The sequence below is a fragment of the Castor canadensis genome, chromosome 1, assembly GCF_047511655.1.
Source record: "Castor canadensis chromosome 1, mCasCan1.hap1v2, whole genome shotgun sequence".
In the NCBI taxonomy this organism is placed as follows: domain Eukaryota; kingdom Metazoa; phylum Chordata; class Mammalia; order Rodentia; family Castoridae; genus Castor; species Castor canadensis.
In genome coordinates, this window is record NC_133386.1 from 17,367,250 (window position 1) to 17,388,788 (window position 21,539).

At 41.1% G+C, this 21,539-nt stretch overlaps 1 protein-coding gene across 1 annotated transcript in view; it reads right to left on the reverse strand.

Moving 5' to 3' along the window:
• The window catches only part of Sash1 (SAM and SH3 domain containing 1), a 280,149-nt gene that overhangs the window by 181,677 nt on the left and 76,933 nt on the right, over positions 1-21,539 (reverse strand). The window lies entirely within an intron of this gene.

The following is a 21,539-nucleotide window of genomic DNA, read 5'->3' on the forward strand; positions in this document are numbered from 1 at the left end:
CAAGGTAATATACTCAGCAGGCTCAGTAAATTCCTCATTATCATATAAATTGTTTTTAAATCTGATCTAATAGGATATGAGTAATCATTGTGATTTGTTCTCTTCCAAGGAGCTGAATGATTGAAGAGAACCCAATGTAGTAGTCCTAAATTGATCAAGTGGGTTTTTTTTTTTTGGTTTTGTTTTATATAAACACAAGTACCATAATTACTGTGCCAGGTCCTCCTGCATGCTGAGTGGGGAAGAATGTGGGTGTGGCTGTGGCATTGCCTTGCATATGTTCACTACAGGGCATGGGGCTGCATCTCCTCGCCATATGGCTTATAAAACGAGAACTGCAAAAATTATGACTGGTCAGGGACAGGACTTCTGCGTCTATGTCGACTGTCCTCTGATTAGAATACCTGGTGGGCTCCAGGGATAGTTTGGGCGACTTCCCACTCCTTCTGGTTTCCTCTTTGGACCATTTCTGGGAAGCACACGCTTGTTTCTGGTGTAAATTTAATGCAACTTGAGTAGTTCATGAAAATCTGGACAAGAAAACACTCAGCTTATGCTAAAGGCAATTTTCAGAGGAACAAGGTTTCCTTGTTGAAATTGTCCAAAATTCAGAGCCACGCAAGGGGGAGGGAAGGGTTAGCAAGTCAAGAGACATAAAATCAGCAAAATAAATCCTTTGATTCAGAGTTAACATAACACATTGAAGCCAGTTGACACAATTACAGGTGCTCCTGTGTCCGCCAGGGGAGCAGGTAGCAGTTTCTCATTCCACTGGCCACCCTACACCAGGCACACAGCCCCACGTGCCATAGCCACCAAGGCCCTCATCAATTAGAAACATTAAAGTGACATCCCATCTGCTCTGCAAATGTCAGTGAGCTTGTGCCACCTGTTGAGGGCTGCGGGGGCCGTAGAAGGGTAAAGACTCTTGCCACAGGTTTGTATATTTATGCAAACAAAGAGCCAGTTGATTCAACTTTCTCCCTCTGCCACCATCCTCTAGTCCCTTCTTTGCCAGAAATCCTTGGAATTTTTGCAGTGGTATTTTTGTACCCAGAAGCGCATTAGTTGTATTTAAATACCATGCCCCAGGAGTCACGGGACCTCAAAAAGTATGCAATACACTTCAACCAGTAGAAGAACGAATAGCTTTCAACTCTTCCTGAACCTTCTGCTTGCCTTCGCAAATAAGCATGAGGGAAAACTACAGCCAAGAGGGTTCCAATTTGAGCTCAGATGAATTTTCTGTGGTGAATCCTGATTCAATGGAATGGGTAGGGAGATTATAAAAGCTCTTTCCCCATGATCTGGACATTAGGATAGCATGACAGAGTCAGGATATCATGTCAGCTTCCAGGGGCTTCTATCCTGGCCTCTGCTAATGCAAATTTCCCTCCTTCTGCAACATCTGGGCCCAACTTTGAGGTTTGGCTGAATTAGTCACTCCTTCCTCTGCCATTAACTCTCCAGGCGTGTTTTTTGTTTGTTTGTTTTGGTTTTGTTTTGTTTTGTTTTGTTTTACTGGGGGTCAGATATGCTGGTATCCTTTAGTAAGTCTCTTTCTTTCATCACTGCACACGCCACTGGGTCAGCTGACACTCTGCCTGTTCTTTGAGATACCTTCCCTGGAAGATTTTCTTGACAATCTCTTCCCACCCAGCCAGAGCTGCCCCACCTGTCCCCAGCCTTTCCTGGAGCAGCACCCTGCAAAAACCACTCTCAGGGCGCTTATCACACTGCATTTGAATTGTTAGCTTGCTTCATTGTCTCTTCTCTTCCACCGGGAGCTGCCTGAAGACAGCAACTACACTGGTTTTGGGGGCTTTGCCTTATTATTCTTAGTACCTAGCATAGTGCCTGGACATTGAAGATTCTCAATAAATGCTGAGTCAACTCAGCATGTTTAAAGCAGAATCCTTCTTCCAAGGTTGTTAGAATTGATTTGTGTAATGAGCACAAAGCCACATCGAAGGCCTGCCACAGAGTAAGTAGACAATCAATTTTAGCTGATTTTACTTCCTGTATTATGTACTTTCATTCTCAGAACATGTGTTATACAGTGCTACCACTAATTTTTCTCACTTCAAAGATGAAGAAATGGAAATTTAGAAAGGGTAAAAACCTTGTTCCTGGTCATTTACTCAGCTTTCAGTGCCAGAGCAGTTTAGCAACACGGTCTTCCTAGTTTTTGATGACCGAGTACTGTCTATAGTATTTCTTTTTCTTCCAAATCCAGTTTAGATCTTTTCTTTTTGTCTGGTGCTAGGGATCGAACTCAGGGCCTTGCACATGCGAAGTAAGCACTTTGCCACTGAGCTACATTCCGGCCCCAAATCTACAGGGCTGGAAGAATATGCAGATAATATTCATATACTGTGAAACTCAAGCTTTTATGGCACCATGTGTTTTACAACCTTGTAACCAATACCATAGTCAAGACCGAACGGATTCATCTCCCCACAGAATCTACTCAGGCTATTTTGTGGTCAGCCCACCCCCAAGCTCTGGTATATACTGATCTGAGTTCTGTTTCTCCCAAAAGGTCATTCTCATGGACTTAGGTGGGTCAGAGCCTTTTGAGTCTGGATCCTTTCACTCGGCATGAAGGATGTGAGATCCATCAGGTTGCTCAGTGAACCATTAATGTCTTCCTTTTTATTACCACCTAGTAGTTCACTGTAGGGACATACCACAGCTTCTCCCCTTATCAGTTGATACTTCTCTGGGTGTGTTCCAGTTTTCATTGATTATAAACAAAGCCACTAGAAACATTCATGGGCAGGTTTTGTGTGAATGTAGGCTTTTGTTTCACCTGGGCAAATACCTAGGAGTGGAACTGGGAAGGCCATACAGTAAGCGAATATGTATATTTAATTTATTTTGTGATAGTGGGGATTGGACCCAGACCCTCATACACACTAGGTAAGTGCTCTGCCCCTTGAGCTACACCTACCTCACCCCCTACCCTGTGTTTTATTTTATAAGAAACTGCCAAACATTTTTCTTTGCCATGCTTACTGTTTCGTTTTCTAAATGGTAGTATGTGTAAGAACATTCAATTTGCTCTACTTCCTTGCCGACACTTGGTATTACCACTCTTTTTATTTCTTTAAGTCTTTTTAAATTTTTGCATTCCAAATGACTATTGAAACTGAATATCTTTTCATGTGTCCTGTTCAATTGTTTTCCCATTTTAAAAATCAGGCTGTTTTCTTTTCTTTCCTTTTTTTGGAAGAACTGGGCTTTGAACTCAGGACCTCATTCTTGCTAGGCAGGTGCTCTACCACTCGTCTCATACCCCCAGTCCTGAGCTGTTTTCTTACTAATGAGTTTTTAGACATCTGAATGTAGAAGCTGGATATAAATCCTTTATCTGACATATGTTTGTCTAACATTTTTCTCCCAGTCTCTGGTTGTCTTGTCATTTTTTACTATCTTTCAAGGAGAGTTTTCAGTTTTGATTTATTCATTCTTTTTTCTTTTATAGATCATATTTTGTTGTTTTAACTAAATATTTAATATAGTTAAGTCACAAAGATTTTCTCCTGTCTCTTCTTCTGGAAAACTTTCTAGTTTTAAGTTTTATACTTAGATCCATTATCTCTGGTGAGCTAATTTATGCATAAGACATGATGTGTGGTTCACTTTTTCATATATGGCTATCCAATTGTTCTAGCACCATTTATTAAAAAAAAGATAGAGCAGAAGCCAGGTGTGGTGGTATAAGTCTATAATCCCAGCACTTGGGAGGGATGGGATAGGATGACCTTGGGTTCAAGGCCAGCCTGGGCTACATAGCCAGACACTGTCTCAAGAAACCACACCTCACCAAAAAAAATTAAAGCAGAGATTTTAATTCATGTTCTTCTTGTTCTTGAGGCTAAGTTCTTATCATAAACTTTCTGCTGCTATGTCTGTTTATAGTTTTAATCTTCTACGAGGTTCTAAACTCTGTCACACTCCCCTCATTGCCCATAGCACAGTGAGGATGCCTCCCTGAATATGCCTGGTTTGAATATGTAAGTAGAGGATGGAATAATAATTACTCACAGCTGGCCAATCCTTGCTCTCCCTTTCCTGGGAAAGGAACTGTATCCTTACACATGGAGTCTGTGTGTTTAGAGCTCTAACTAACCCAGCAGGCAGGCAGGAAGAGATCTCCTGCCCCATAATTATAATTGACCTCCATACCTTAAGCCTTTCATAAGGGTAGAGGAACTAGTCTTTCCCTTAAAGCAACACAGGGAGGTAATGTGAGCCCTGATTTACTAATGGCATGAGTACATTTCCTGCGATCACATTCCTGTCTGACGTAGGAGCCCTGGTTGTGCTAAGGAATGATCATTTGACAGTCTGTTCTGAGCAGTGGGCAAGGTCAGCGCAGGTGCTACAACTGGTGGGTAGATGTGGGTGGAGGTAGGAAACACGCAACTCAAGTGTAACTGAGATTAACTGAGGTTTTCCTTCTGATCTGAGAGTAAATAAACTGGTGTGGACAGACCCTGTGCATGACCCCAGCTGAAAAGACTTACAAGTAAAGGCCTCCTGCAACTCAGATGGCAAAACCAGACGGCCATTGTTTAGCTTTTGCCATTGCAAAGGCAAGAAAGCCTTGCAAAGTCCATTTGGAAAGATGGTGCATTTATAACCTGCTATGGTTTAAATAAAAGTCCCCAAAAGCCCATGTGTTAAAGACTTGATCTCTAGTCCATGGCACTCTTTCTTTAAGAGGTAGAATTTCATGAGAGGTTGTCAGGCCGTTGCAGTGCCCGTGAAGGGATTGTGGTCTCTCCACTTCCTCTCTCTGTTTCTCATGGTCAGAAGTGAAGTGGGTTTGCTCTGCCACAGGCTCCTGCCACCATGTGCTGCCTTGCTACAGGCCAAGAAGCCATGGGGCTGATTGATCATGGACTGGAAACAATGTTTAGTCTTTCTAAGTTACCTCAGGTATTTGTTACAGTGGCTGAAAGCAGACTAACACATACCCATCACTCTTTTTAGATGATAATAGCCTTCAGTTCTTATCCAATATTCCACACTCTTTTTTTCAGAGCAGCATAACTATAAACATCAAACCATTTTTGTTTGAGCCACTTACAGAAAGAAAATCTTACAGATAAAAAAGGAGTAATTCCACTTTACAGATGGGAGAAACTGGATTCTAAGGTAGAAAACCAGAAAATTCTTTAAAAAACTACCAAGTTTTTGATAACTGCTGATATAATGAAATGTTTGTGCCCAGGGCTCATTACAGAGCAAGTGCTAAGAAATGTCATATTGTTAGACGTTATGAAACATTTTTACTGTTATTTAATTGAGCTAAATGCCCTCATTAAAATTTCTATTAGGTGTTAAGGGGAATGGCAGAGTGGCTCAAGTGGTAGAGTGCCTGCCTAGCAAGCATGAGGCAGTGAGTTCAAACCCCAGTATAGGAAAAAAAAAAAAGAGAGAGAGAGAAAAATTTCCATCAGGTGCAATACCCTGATACACATGTATGCATGCGAGACACCAGAGGAAGAGAAGGAATAGAGAGACATAGGGATTAGGAACTCGGAGAAAAAGATAGATCCAGATATAGCAATGAATGATACCAAAGGTAGTGACAACACTTTGGTTAGTTATACATCTTGCTCATCTCCATAGTAAATCTCTGAGTGTTCAGGCTAGCTCTTCTCCATGTCTTCTATTCTGCTGTTATCACGGAGTCATTTTGGGGCCGGCCATTCTCTTCAGTGCTTTGCACATCTGAATATTCAGTGTCAGCTGAGTTACTTTATGGAGAAATTAATAAAATGTGTTTGTCGCATAAATTTTGATGGAAAACCCATCAAGTCCTGAGCCAAGTGACCAATTCAACAAAATTCAACTAACTAAGGGATTTACTTTCCAACAAAATAAAATAGAGTCAACTTAAGTTGAGTAAGAAGCTGAGCAAAATTTTTAATAACTTAATTCAATAAGGAGCTGCCCATTAGCAGCACAAGGGAGATGGCGAGTCATTCTGGAAGGGCCAGATTCTCAGCATAAACCATACCTTATCCTTTGAAGCCTGAGATCAACAAGGGGTGGAAGACCAGTATGTACAACAGGAAACCGAAAGCTTTGGGTGGCCATAGAATCTGGTCCTTAAATATCCTGTTCCAGAAGGAGGCCAATGATTTATGGGTTTGGCAGCTCGTTACACTATAAGCAGGGCAGGGCTCCTAGATTCCTTTTTAGTTGCCTATGAAGGTTATGCTTGAGGATGTGGCAAGTGGCCATTTCTCTGGGGCAGTCAAGGATGACTAAGAGGAGCTGTCACCACTTAATTTAACCAAGGTCTGGTCATCTGACCTACATCTGCTTGAGCACACTGTTCAAAGTGAGTCCCTAGAGGCACTAACCAAGTCCTGTGGCTAAGATGAAGTTTTCCTAATCCTTAGGTGCAGCTGGTGATGGGCTGACTACTTGTGACACCATTGAATGACGCAGACCGGCCCACTTCACTTTCTTTGTGACAGTAACACCAAAGCAATGAGATGGTGCAAAGGCTTGGCTACTTTCAGTGGCGATGTGAACACACTCCTAGTCTTACCTTTATGTCCTACGCTAGTGGTTCATAGACTTGGACCTGAATCAGAATCTCCCAGACGGCTCCCAGAGTGTCTGATCTAGTCCATCTGGTCTGGACCTGCCAATTTGCATTTCTAGCAAATTCCTAGGTGGTGCTGCTGGGGCAGGTTCAAGAACTACCATTTAAAAATCACCACAGCAACCTTTGGGTAACAATTCCTATTCCCATTCCTTTAAACTTGACATATCATGGAACTTCAGAATTCAATACTCACTGGATGACTCTGTAGAGAAAGAAAACAGTAGAAGCAAAACCAAGGATAATTCATTTTTATAGAGGTCAGATTCTTGGCAACCTCACTATTTGGAACATACTCAGAAGAATGATAAAAAGATATTTAAGTTAGAATAAGGCTATGAAAAAGTTACGGTATTCTTTAGGGGACACAAGTGGGGAACCCCTTTATGTCTGGGTTTTGTAAAATAAGCCAAAAATGGGGAAGAACTAAGATTAATCAATTGCAAGGTAACGAAAAAAGAAATTGAAAGGCAAAGTGTTGGCATAAATTATCTCCAGGGGCAAATTGTCCAATTTAACCTGGTCGTAGTCGTCCATCACCATATTATAAGCAAAACATAAGAACCGATTTTCAAAACACTAAGGCTATTTTTACACAGCTCCCTCCCACTAGTGCCCCAGTTTCAAGTAAAGGGGATTTCAAATGGCTAATAAGGATCTCTCCCTGAAGTGGGTATAAAACAATTCAGACTCAGCTTGAGACACACAGTAACTGCAAGGTGGAAGAGGTGGTTGTGTGGTCAGCTGGTGCTATGTTCTTCAGTCTCTTTCTCAGGGAGAAAAGTGAGATGAGAAAGAAAACCTGATCCTGACTCAGCAGAGGGGGAACCTGTCTGTGATCCTAGAGAGAGGAGGCTATAAAAATAGAGTTGAAGGAGGCTACTTTAATAACCAAAGGAAAGCTATAAATACTAGTGGGGAGGTCTCCCTCCCCTAACTCAGCATGATCAAAGACTCCCTGGAGAAACCTAGGAGGGGTTTAAAAATGGCTGCCTTTGAAAGGGCCACCAATTACTGAAAGCAGTGGAGAGCAGCACTAGCCAGGGTGAGCAGCAATGTGAGAAGTTCCTGAACAATCGAGGAGAGGCCTTAAACTCGATTTAAACACAAGTCCTGGTGGGTCAGGACTTGTGTTGTTCATCTCCACCTGCCCCTCAGATCCAGCTCTGTTGTTTCTGCCATCTGTCCCCGAGGGGCTGATTCTGTAGACGGTACTCTGGTTCCCTGGTTCTCTCGCTTCCTTTGGGTTGGATAAATGGTGGAGGATGAATGAGAGAATTTAAGGAGAGAGGGTTAGGGTAGAGTATTTATGTTTGTCCTCACCTGAGTCCTGTACTTGCTAAAGTTTTAGCAGTTGCTATGTTCCCCTAAGGCTAGGAATGACAGGCTTCTGGTTCTTGATTTAACAACTACTCCCTCTATTTTCCTGTTAGTTGCAGAGATGGTCAAGACTTCCAGATGTTCCTGGTCTCTGGTACTTTGTTAGCCTTGCTTATTCTCCAATTCTGTCTACATCTTTATTTAAAAGTGCCCTTGTTCAACTCTAGTCAAACATTTGAGTCAGCCAGGTATGAAGGTACACACCTGTAATCCCAGCAATTGAGAGGCTGAGGCAGGAGGATCATGAGTTTGAGTCCAGCCTAGGCTACATAGTGAGACTCTGTCTCAAAAAACCAAAACCAAAACCAAAACCAAACCAAACTAAAAAACACATCAAGTTTGCTGGCTGCTTCCTGCCTAGACCCTGAATGAAACAGGAATCGAGGTAAAAGTTCCCCTGATTGAGCAAATGCTTTGCTGAGCTCCTGACTGCAAGTTCAGGAATAAATGAAATCAATAACTTCCTCAGGAACCATGCAGCAGCAGTAGAGAAGGGAAGAAAAAGACGTGAGAAAAGAAGCCTGTGACTCAGGAATATCAGTGAGAAAATGATTCTGGAACCATGACTGAAAGTGTATACCGAGGGATACAGGTGAATTCATTATGAAGAAATGTCTATTTGGGAACTTATTATCACAGAATGTAGGAGTGACTTAAGTAAAGTTTTCTAGATGTCATGAAATTTTAGAGCTAGATTTTAAAAAAGGCTCTATTTTTAGTTTCTTGAAGTAGAAGATTTGCTTACTGAGGTGAGCTCTTTCTTCCATACACATGTAGCATCAACAGCAGACATTGCCCTCTGAGTGTTGGGTTAGCTGCATCTTGTAACTTGTCATATGTTATGTTGTTTTATTTCATCTCAAAGCATTTTCTAATTTCTCCTATCTTCCTTAATCCATTGGTTATTTTAGAGTGTGTTGTTTAATTTTCCCATATTTTGCATTTCTCAAATTTCCATATGTTTCTGATTTATAGCTTAATTGCATTGTGGTGAGAATGCACACTTTGTGTGGTTTCTGTCAAGTCTTGTTTCATGCCTTAGCATGTGGTCTGTCCTGGAGCTGATCCTTTATTTGTGCTTGTGATGAATATATATTTTGCTGTTGGGTGGATACTGTTTTGTTTTGTTTTTTTAATTTAAATCAAGTTGAAAGTATAGAAGTGCCTGGAGTCAAACACATTTTCATCTCCTTCACCTTATCCATGGTCAAACTGAGATTAGAAGAATAGTTATGGTCATCTGTGTCTCTATGTCTGTCTGTCTGTCTAATTTCTGCAGCAGGGAGAAATTATAAGAGTTTGGGAATAAGGCAACATGAAGTAATGGAAACCATGTGGATCTAAGATTTCCAACTTTAATTCTCAGATGTACGTTTTGAGGCAAACCCTATAAAATTGGAAGGGTGGATCCTATGATTCTAAACGTTCCTTCTGGTGTTAAAGTGGCAGGCGAGTTACTTAATGTGTGTACCTCTCACTTTAGTCATGTGTATTAACCGGTCATAATAAAACTAGATTCTTGGGTCTTGTAAAAATTAAACAATGGATTTTTTTATTAAATGAGAAATGACATAAAATTACTTAGCACATCTGGCACACAATAGTCATTTCATGAATGCTAGCTGTTTTAAGGATCTAAACTGCTATTACTACTAATAAAGAAGGATTACTAGCCCCTTTTCTTCCACAAAGTGAAAGATTCAGGGAATCCTTAACAATGCTATTGGGTTTTCCTGTTGTTGTGTATTTGTTTTTGTTTGTTTGGAGACAGAGTCTTGCCATGCGGCTCAGGCAGGCCTGGAACTCTTGGACTTAGGGAACTACTTGGGTCTCAGGTATAGATACTGCTGCTTCAGTGCCTGAGACCTTAGACAGGCACCACTCTGTCCAGAGCTGCATTAGGGATTTTGAAACTCTGGCTTCAAAATAAATGGAATAGAATACCTTATTTTGGGGAGGCACAGAGGGTTTTTTTTTTTTTTTTTTAGTACTGAGGTTTGAACTCAGGGCCTCACATTTGCTAGGCAGCTGCTCTACCTCTTGAGCCACTCTACCAGCTCTTTCTTGTGATGGTTTATTTATTTATTTTTTGACATAGGATATTGAACTATTTCCCTGGCCTGATTTTGACCCTCGATCCTCCTGATCTCTGCTTTCTAAGTAGCTAGGATTACAGGCGGGAGCCACCAGTGCTTGTCTTGTTTTGTTTTTAACCAGCCCCCTTTTTAGGGTACCTAGAAAGGGTGGACCATTGGTGAAGATATTATGCAGGAGAATAAGCATCTGATGGGCCTAGGACAGTTTTCCTGGATGACCTATGACATCCTTCTGACTTTGAGTTTACTGCAGTGGATAAGAGAAGCTATGGAAATGAGCACTAGCGTAAAATCATCTCATGAATCTGACCATACTAATGAAAATAGGACACATCCATCAATTTATTTCCTGGAACTGTGTTTAGTTTTCTAGTCTTCCTTATTCAGTTTACAAAATCACTTCTGACAGCATGTTACGGTGATGTAATGACAGGGAAGAGTTAATTCATTTCTACCCAAAAGCAATTTACTCCCTCTCAAGTGTAGAATAAGAACTACAATGTGTTGTTAAACTGATATCCATGCATCAGTGGAAGCATACCCAGGGAACTTACAGTTTCTTTTTCTCCCCAATATCTTGACAACATTCTCTACTCCTAAACATATCCACCGAAATGTGAGGAGTGGTGAACAGCACCCCATAAACTTATTTTCATTGATAAGTTGAGACTTGGTGAATGGAGCAAGTATGGTGAATTACTCCTTTGCTTCTGGTACCCTCCTAATTCAGTAAACATTTACCCCAAAGTCTTCTTAAGTTTATGTAATTCTGAGGTATAAAACTTCAGAGACCTTCACAAAGGGCTTAGATGATATAAAACTCTCATGTCATCAATAAATGCTAAAAAAACCAATCACTAAAAATTATTATGAAATGTTTGATTGCCCTGCACAATATCATTAAGTATCCTGCACTTGGTTGTGCTTTTAAATTTATACATCCATTTATAAAACCATTCTCTAGAATCTTCAACCCCCAACAGATGGTGAAGTTTGTTTGATTCTCTTCTGTGTCCCAAACACCTCTAACTGTGTAAGGCATGGAATGAAGGTTCAAGAGACAGTCATTGAATGAATTCCCTCTTTTTAGCCCCAAAACATCTTAAAGTATTTTTAGATGCTAACAAAACTTTTTGTATGCTTTTATTTATGAATTACTTAATGATACTTCAACTCCAGAGAAAATCTCATCAACCTGCTTTTCTGACAGCAAACTTGCAGACTTAAAGTGGAAAATTGCCACATAAGAAATTATGACAAAATTAGTTGTAAGTTATCAATTCATTACATTTTCATTCATTGACTATTTCCCTTAAAACTTGTAAATTATAGCCACAAACTAGTTTTTTTTAACCAGGGTAGTGGTATTCTGTTATCATTGATGCTTTAATGGGGGTGCCAGGTAAAATATGAGTACTTTTTTATATACTTATATCTCAAATTTTGCATAGGAGATATATATATATATACTAAAAATTATTCATGGCTTACCTAAAATTCAGCTTTAACTGGACATCCTATATTTTTCTCTTCTAATTTGACATTCTAGCTACGAATCCCTCCATTGTTCTCAACAGTCAAATTTGACTGTTGTCACCGTCAAATAAAGGTTGCTTAGTACATAAGCCCATAATTCTCTTCAAACACAAAGCCTCAAGTCTTAGCTATTTTACCATCATCTTTCTGCAGGAAAGTAAACAAACTAAGGAGGAATATGGCTTCTTGCTGGAGGACTTGGCGTGACTCTCTGCAGGAACACTCCTTTGTAGTTCTGAGGGTCAGCACTCCCAGGGCAGTGCACACCATGGCCTCATTTTCCTCTCTGTGACCAAATGACCATCTCTCACATTACAGGTCCTCATCAGGATACGCTTCCAGAAGTTTCTTCCCATGTTTGGTAAGGCAGTCTGTTCATGTGGAAACGCTCGGAATGTTATGAGCACAGTAACAAGGAGATTCTCTTCCTTGAAGACCTTTCTTCCCTCAGGTCAACCCCACATAGAAAGAAGTAAAGCACCCGCAGATGTGGACCTTTGGCTTCCGCCTTTGCCTTCCCTGGTAAGCCCCAACTCCTTTCTGCGAGAGATAACAGTCAGAGAAGCGTAGGAGACCACTTTGTACTTTGGTATTCTCCCATGTCAGCTCCTCCTCATTGAATGGTGTGTGCTGAGAAAACATGACTTTCCTTCCCCGACTCTGCCTCCTTTCTCTACTTGCTGTCAGTCAGGTGGACACTGGCCCTGTGCCACAGATGTGTGACACACTGGACAAGTAGGCTAAGGAAGTCTGCAGGTCCTAGCATGCTCAGACAATTTTTGGCTTATTATTGAGTCCTCCTTAGCCTCAGTTTTCTCATCTCTAAAATGAGGCTATATGAATAACATGTAGCACATAGAGCTTCATGAGATGGATGTGTAAAGCATTTAGGAATGTCACAGGTGCTAAGTAAATGTAATTATTTTAACATTAGGGCTTATATTTAGGAACACACAACTAGGTCATAGAAGTTGGTATTTAATTTTATTACTTTTTGGCAGTACCAAGATTTGATATCAGGGCCCTTCACTTACTAGGCAGGTACTCTACCACATGAGCTATGCTCTCTAGTCCTGTTTGCTTTAGTTATTTTTCAGATAGGATCTCATGCTTTTTGCTCTGGCCAGCCTGGACTGTTCTTCCCTCCTTAGCTGGGATCACAGTTGCATATCATCATGCCTGGTTTGGTTGTTGAGATGGAGGCCCCACTTACTTTTTGCCAGGCTGGCCTCTAAATGCAATCCTCTTATCTCCCAAAATTGGCATTTTAGCAAGTATTCCTTTTTTTAAAATAGCAAGGATTTCCAGCAGTTTTTAATGGTCATTAACTGTCGAACTTTACTAAAGGTCAATCATATAATGAGTGCTATTGGAGTATCACGGCATTTCATGTTTCTGTGTTTGGAAGAACTATAAGCAATTGGCTCCCCAACTCTTTCATGGAGGTTATAAGAACCAAGCAGTGTTTTTGTCTCCATTGGACCACTGCAGAGGAAAATCACAGTCTATTGGAATTTTAGAAATTGGTCATTTCACTAAAAGGTCAGGTGTGGCCAGTAGAGCAGTTGTTCCACCCACCAGGTGAACCACTGGCTACTGTCACCATGTAGCCCTGGTCTGTGCTGGGCTCTTAGGAAGAGGGGCACTCTGGGAACCACTCTGAGCTGTTCTTCTGGCCAAGTACCTTTCTTCAGGTGGAGGACAGGGATTTCTGCCTGTTTCCTGTGCCTGGCTGCCGTCAGCCTGATCTGAATGTACCACAGACCTGAGAAAACTCTCCTCTGCCCTGTGTGCTGATGTGCCACTCAGTACTCAAGAGGCGGCCAAGTGAGAGCTACTGCTTGCTTCAATTTTTCTGTTTCTTCCTCTCAGGAAGAAGCTAGGAACAGAAATCAGAATGAGATTCTGCTCACCCAAAGAATAGCGCCTCTGTTCTGTTCAAAAGGAGGCCTGGATGGTTGGCTTGTTTACTTCAGCTCCTTCTCTGAAGGAGTGTATCAGAATATTTGGGGGACAAAACAAAAATTGGGGCAGGAGAGAGAGAGAGAACACGTGTGTGTCTGTGTGTACAGAGTTCCTTTCTCTTCAGTGTTCAAAATGCCTCTGTGGTGAGCCTGCCCATCTGACTGAGGCATCAAAACAGGAGTTATTTTTTTCCCAAATCACCTAATGTGGGCATCAGGGAATGAAGGCGCTCACTTCATTAGCCTCACCTTTGTTTGCTCATCAGTAAAATGAAGGCATTGGATTCGACATCATCTCGGACAGTTAGATCTACGGTGCACGTGGTTCTTATCTATGTAATTGAATCAGGGATAGGGGACTAGACTTTGCCATAAGCAAAACAAGGTCACTTTTCCTTCTCCAACGATAGCTGACATGTTGTTTGACTATCAGGGCTACGTTATAGTATCATTGGCAGAGAATTGGGTCTGCATGATTAGTGATGGCTCTAGCTGATGGCTTCCCCTAAGGATCCTAACTCACTGTGCCTGTGGACAAGCTACAGTTATGTGTGTGTGTGAGAGAGAGAGAGAGAGACAGAAAGAGGGAGGAAGGAAAAAAGGGAGAGGGAGAGAGAGAGAGTGAGAGAGAGACAGAGATTAGTACAAAGGCTAACTAGTCGTCCATGAATTTTTTTCTTTGCCAATTTCAAAAGTAGGAGTCAGGTTCTATGCATTTTAGTAAAATGACTACTTAGACTTTTCACCCACTTTTTTTAGAAAAGGTGAATGTTAACATGTAGCACAGCACTGAGGCTAGAAGACCCTACCGAGCTGTTGAACCTCTAGAAAGAAAATTGGTGCTTTTTTCCACTCAGCAAGAATAGAAATGCAATTCAAATTTGCAAGAGAATTATTTTGCTCCACCTTCTTTTCCCATTACAAGTAAGAGTTTGGGATTTGATCACACAGGCTGAAGTTCACAGCTCAACACTGCCATTTATAAGATATTATTTAAAACACGGGGTGTTAGTAATTTTGTATTAGCAACACATGTAATCCTTTCTGTGCGAGGGTAAGAATAAAAACAGCAGCAGTCACCATGCATCAAGCACTTAGCTGTGGTCCAGGTAGGATGCTAAGCAAGTGTTTAACCAGTTCTTGTTTCATCTTCCTATGTCCTGGTGAGCAAGAACATCTGACATCATTCCAATTTGGAGCTCATTCTGGTGAGGAAGGACCCATCACCTATCTCTACAGGGGTGCAGCTAGCTATTTGTTCCGGGTCTCACAGCTCTCAAGGAAAGGACCCAGGATTTATACAACTGAACCTGAAGTCTGTGCTTCTAACCATTTTCAGATTCTGCCATTGGTCTCTGTCCTAAACCATTTTAAGTCTCTGCTACTGGTCAGGGTCCACTGACTCTGTGACAGTTTCTTGGCTGTGTAGCCTCATTTGAATTCCTGTCTGCCTTTCTCTTGTGGCAACAACACATCTACAAAGCCATGTGGCCACAGAAATGAGTTTCTCTGCAAAAATCACTACAAGTGATCAGGGCCATGTGCGCATTTGTTTGGCTGAGCCAGTCCAGGTGTGGCAGATGGAGACACAGCACATTTTTTCAGAGACGGTTTCCCCGTCTGCCTCTCCAGAACCATGCCAAAGGCCCAATTGCAATTCACAGACTTTTCCATGAAGCAATGCATGCTGGCCACCCAAATTAGACCAGTGACTAATTTCTCAAGTTTCTCTTGCTCTCTGATGCATGAGAATGCTTGCAGAGTATAAGCATAGCAAATATTTCCTAAGTTCCAATAAGGGACTAGAACCTTCACTTTTCCTCCTCCAGGCTGACATATTTGTTTGAGGGTAAGGACCATATTACAGCATCGCTGGCAGAGAATTAGGGGCGCAGTATTTAGTGACTTGTGAGAAGGCACAAGCTGATGGCTTCTGAGAATCCTAACTCATGGAAACTTATAGGCAAGCTGAAGGATGCTGGTAGGCATATGTTAGAAGATGTAGATTCTGGCATAAGTGATATTTCTGTAATTCTCCTTCCCTCCAGGTTGAGCTGGGTCTCTGGCTCCGAGGAGAGGGCAGGTGGAAGGCTGCCAGTCCTAGTAGTATCAGCTCTAAGTAAGTGGACGTTAAGTTACTGCCTTCTGTGAAACCTCTGGGACCCATCACTCCACTTCCATTCTGAAGGGAAGGAAAGCAAGCAGTTGGAGGCATTTATCTCAAAGAACTGAAAACTGTTCAGGGTTGTTTCATTTGTTGCTGAATTCTTGCTGTATGCAAGGAGCTAAGCCTAAGGACAAGAGCAAGGTCTTCGTCCAGCAGTGGCCCAAGAATGCTGGGAACGCCTAGAGGTATATTCCCAGCGCTACTGACCTCCTATAGGGTTTGGGTCATCTGGCATTTGCAGATTGCTCTGCGGTCACTTTGTATGGAACTATAACAAAGTTGAATGAGGTCGTCTAGCTTACTATCAATCGTGGTAGATCTGATCCACTTCTGGAGGCTGCTGTTGACTCAGAGTTTTTAAAGCTTGGTCTCGAACCTGTGATGAAGGGATCTGCATATCATTTGCTTTTGTTGCTGTGGTCTGATGCTCATCTTCTGGAGAGAGGAGCAGAGCTGCCAAGGCTAGGTTCTGCTCTGGCCACATCTTGAGTGACTTAGACCTTGTGGGACCCAGTGTCTGAGCAGCTTGTCCTTCCTAGCTCTTTCAGGGGCAGTCTTCTAAAGGCCCACTGCATCGATACTTAGGAGAACCTGAAGGGTAAGTGCTGCTAGTATTTGTACTAATATCCACACTCTGAAAAAAAAAAAAATCCACTTCTGTGGAAGGCTCCATTAGCCCATAGCCCAGGTGGGAGCCTGGGGTCACTGGGAGCCCCTGGACAGCTGTGACACTCTTGGCTCATCGTGGTTAGCAGGTGAGCTCAGAGCTCAGGCAGGCAGTGATTTGACAATCTTAAGAAAAGCGAATTGTATAACCATTTAAATTTGGATGGCTTAGTTATATAGCTCTCTGAAGGCAGGAAATAAGATTCCCGCTCTCTCTTCCAGCTGCGTGAGTCTATAAGGTCATCACAGAAGATAACTCTGTTTACCTTCTAGTGTCAGCCATCTCTGTCTGGAAAGCACTTCACTAAGAACATTTCACAAAGTTAGTTCCTTCATGTTCCATATCCAGTGTTTTCTTTTTAATTCCTTTGCTTGATTTTATTACCAGTGTTAAAGATGCTAGCTGCTCTTTTAAGGGAGGAACTTAAAATAACTAAATTCTTTTAAGTACTACTGTCTATTTTTCTTGGCTCTAAACTTTTCTTCTTTTCCAAGTCTGGATTTTTTCAGTTCTTTTCCTTTTACTTTATCCCCCAAGCCCCCTGGGAAACCAGCAACAACATGGCTAACCATTACAACAAACACCTCGTGCCCTGAATTGTGGTTTTCTTATTCTTATCCCTTATTTTTAGCTTTCATTTGCCCTCAGAGAACATTTAAATATTCAACAGATCAGTTGTGTCTTGTCTTTTCTTCATCTCTCATCTTTTTTTCTCTTAGCATTCTTGGAGAAGGCTTAGCCCATCTCACCAGACGGGGTGAACAGTTCTCACAATTTGGAGGCACTGAGATTGGACAGAGTCCAAAAAGTCACTTCCATTACTCATATTAGGTTGAACCACATGAAATTGCCAATATTGGGCTATTTTTGACTATAAAAATAACTTCATATAGTTTAAATGCATTGACCTCTCACCCTTTAAAAACCTATTTTTGATAATCCTTTTCAACTGATTTTTTGAGTACATTATGGATAAGCGGGTTTTCACCATGTCCCAATTGCCCAAAATATGGCGGTGATGTCTCCTTGTGGATAAGGGAACTATAGGGGTGGTGCCATCTTTTTTTCAACCTGTGGTCCCTCATTTCTGAAATATAAATGCATCAATGTCATAACTTTTTTTAAAAGTTGTAGGTAGATAACCAATTTGTATGTATTATGAACAAACTGGGAAGCCAGAGTACATATGTATCATGTTTATATATGCTATCAAATAAAATCTAGAAGTTAAACTAATTTGATACACACTTAATGGAGTGCATAATCATTATATGTTGTATGATAGGTATAAATGAAGCATTCCATACAAATCACTGTAACTGTCAAACTAAATTTTTAGATTTTCTCTGACAACCTTGAATTTTCTAAGATCTATAATGGGTACAGATATGGACAGTGTCCCCTCTCTCAATGTGCCATGGTCATCATCACACACTCACCATTGCAGGGGTCATGCAATCATTCCTTCAATAGTTAGGGTTTCCTGTGCCCTCCTTCCCCATCCTAGTCTTGGATAGCTGCTTCTTGGATTCTGTCTATGCCCTTTGCACCTCCTAGTTCCAAGCTCACACCTTGAAGGGGTCCTTCAGCACCTACTAAAGCTATCCTTTTTTCTATTCTTGTCTTGGATGCTGAAGGCGTGAGGAGGCTCATCTCTGGGCTCTGATGTTGTGGCTGGGAGTGGTGCAGGTGTTGATTGAAGGAAGGAGAAGCACAGTTTGAGGAAGGAGAAGCAGGTTTGGGCCCACGTTGCTGACTGAATATGGGATCTGTTTGTAGTATGTGACCCCATTCATATTGGTTTAAGCCAAGGGCAATTTATCAACTCCCAAACTGAACTATTGGTGGTGGATCCAGTTGTTCAAGGATGTCATTGGGAATCTGTCTGTCTTTACCTGCTAATTTAATCTTAGGTAGACTTTTATGCATGGAGGGAAGATGGCCATCAGCATCCAACCTTATTTGAGAAACTATGGAAAGAAGCTCTTCTTTTCCAATAGGTCCAGCAAAATTTTTGAGATCTGCTTTGAGATGCCTGATTTGGTTATCTGATCCTTCCTTGAACTAAGCAAAGAAGCCATGGGGGTGTGATGCTGTAACGGCCAGGCCTCTGTCCCAGGGCAGAGCTTAGAGCTGGGGGTGCATTCAGTATCATGCATCATGGAGAGTTTTGAGAAGGCTCTTGCTGGTCAATACAAATGGAAATTGAGTGACTTTATGATAAATGGGAAACTAGGGCAGTGGAAATTAATGGATGTCCATTCTAGTTAGTGAATCAGAGTGCAGAGGGAGCCCAGGTAAAATAGCTTCTGAGCCCCCATATCTTGGAGACTTGACTCAGAGAAAGAAGTATCAGGATTAAAGTAAATAGAAGAAAGAGGAGTAGATACATTGCAAATGACCTGCTGTAGCTACTGAGTGAGTCTTACATGACTGAGTAGAAACTTTACATTTCTATCACTTAAAACATCTCCCTTAACTGTGTGCTGTTATTTGAAATTCCTTCAACCAGAGACAAGTCTTTATTCTAGACACAGAGAAGGGGGACATAAGTGTAAATGCCTTGGAAAAGGCAATACAGAAATAAGAGTGACTTGTAGCCATAGAAGAAGTTAGAATATCATATTGTTTCTGATTTTGATAAGGAAAGAGGATTACAAAGAAGCGGGAGATAGGAGGAATCATTTTTAGTGGTCTTTAGCACAGTAGGATAACTATGGTTGACAATAATTAATTAAATATTTCGAAATAGGTAGCCGAGAGGATCTTGAATGTTCCCAATACAAGAAAATGAGAAATATTTGAGGTGATGGATATGCCAATTACTTTGATCTGATCATTACACATTGTCTACATATACTGAAAGAGCATACTATACCACAAATATGTACAATTGCTATGTGTCAATTAAAAATAAAAACACATTTCAAAAAAGGAGCAGGGAAAGAGAATGCCATTCAAAGGAGACAGATAAAAGAAATTCAGATGACTGAAGACAGAAGACAGAGACAAAACATTCCTGTCTTTCCAAATTTTCTACCATCAAGCCCAGTTAATTGAACACAGAGAATAGCTGTAAGTCTCACCTTAGTGGAAATTCTATTTTATCTTATGTATTTACTATTGATCTCTGTGCTTTTAAAGCTTCTTGGCTTATTGAATGGAAACCAAAACGTGCATTCTTAGTGCTTGATCTTGTTTGAGGATTCTCAGGAGCCTGAATAATCCTGATTGAATTAGGTCATAATTCTAACTAGTGAGAAGAATTCAAGATAAAATATGCCACAGAGAAATTCATTGGTTCTCAGCCATATCAAGGGCCTTGGAATTTCTTAGTGAAGTTAAACTTTATTTTCTTTTGTGATGTAATCTGTGTTTTGCAATACAGGGCTTAAAGTGTCTTGAATTTTATTCCAAAAGAGTGAAGGAGACAGTTCAAACAATGATATTACTTCCTGGCTCTTTAGTTGCAGAAATTCAGGTATATCTGATATTGAAAAGTATAGAAAATGGAGCTGTGTTCCCCCAGTGTGACATCATTTCAATTTCACTTTCAGTGGACAAAAGGGTGTTTGTGATCCTCATGGCCACCAGGCTCTGAGATGTCACCACATGGATCAGATCACTTAAGCTATTTGAAAAATTTCCCATTTGTGGTCAGTAATATGAAAACCAAAAAGTGATATTGCAGTTTCAGGTTTTAATTTTTATTTGTTTACTTAATTTTTTCTTTTTTTGCATTGCTGGAGATAAAACCCAGGGTCTTCACATGGTAGGTAATTGCCCTACCAGTGAACTATGCCCTAGTCTGTGATTGTTTTTATAATATTCACTCCTCAATATAAGAAATAGTTGAACAAACGTAGGCATGGATCAAATGGTATTCTAATAACACCAAGAAAGGGAATCAGCACCACAAAAAGTTGTCCTAATTACCTGATAAAAAACTGTGTGTTTGTGATAATTTCTGAACCATTTGTCACTGGCTCTGATGTCACAAGGAGTGGAATGGGATAGGATGATGTAAAGACTAAAACAGAACAAGGCAGGCATAAAGAAAAGATGTGCTTTCATCTCTTTCATAAGTCATACCAAAATCTAGAACATCTTTCTCATTAATTCTCAGTTCTTAACTGGGAGAAAGGAGAGAAACTTTTAATATATCTGGGAATCAATGACTAAACGCTGAAAGGTGTTGGTGGTATTCTCAGATAAAAGCGAACCCTTTCAAGAACACGTAGACTTTGCTCAGGATTCATGGCTTTTATTTATGTTCACGTTTGTTGTTTAACATGTGAGTGCTGGAAGCACAGAAATGAAACCAGACTCTGGTTATATATTAAATCAGCAACATCCCCACCCCTTCACCTACAACAACACTCATTGCATTTGCTTTTAAGTCTCTATTTTTCAGTCTTATCAGTAACAATTGTCTATGTCTCTGAGGCCAAACAGTCTTAAAAAGAAACCTTTTCTTCGGGTTGTTTTTTGTTTTTTTTGTGGTACTGGGGTTGGAACTCAGGACCTTGAACAACTCCGGCAGCCCTTTTTGTGGTTTGCCTGGGCTGGCTTCGAACTGCGATCCTCCTGATCTGTCTCCTGAATAGCTAGGATTACAGGCATAAGTGCTCAGCCCTAAATGCCATTTTTTAAAGCTTATTCTCCCATGACAAGGCTACCATTGGCTACCATGAACATTGTACCCCCTCCAGAAAAATCCACCAGAAGCCTGGAGACAGACTCTGAGGTACTGGCTCTTCCTCTTATCACCTTACCTCCTTTTATCCCAAAGCCAACAGGAAGGGAAAACAGCAACAAAAATGAGATGAGAGGCTCTTGAGATGGTGAGTGATGCATTTGAAATCAGGTGGATTGGGTACAATCATGTCTTTACCCATGAATGGACCCATGGCATGTCTGTACAGGTGAGTCATCCTTGCCTCCTTCTGAGTCAACACCAGCAGCTACCACCCCCTCCCTTTCCTTGTTGGCCATCTACTCAAGGTATAAAAGGTGTCCCTAGTTATGGATTGTCAGGTGACTTGGGCTGGGAGTTAACTCAAACAATCCCCTGAATCTGCTATTGTATTCTCTTTCT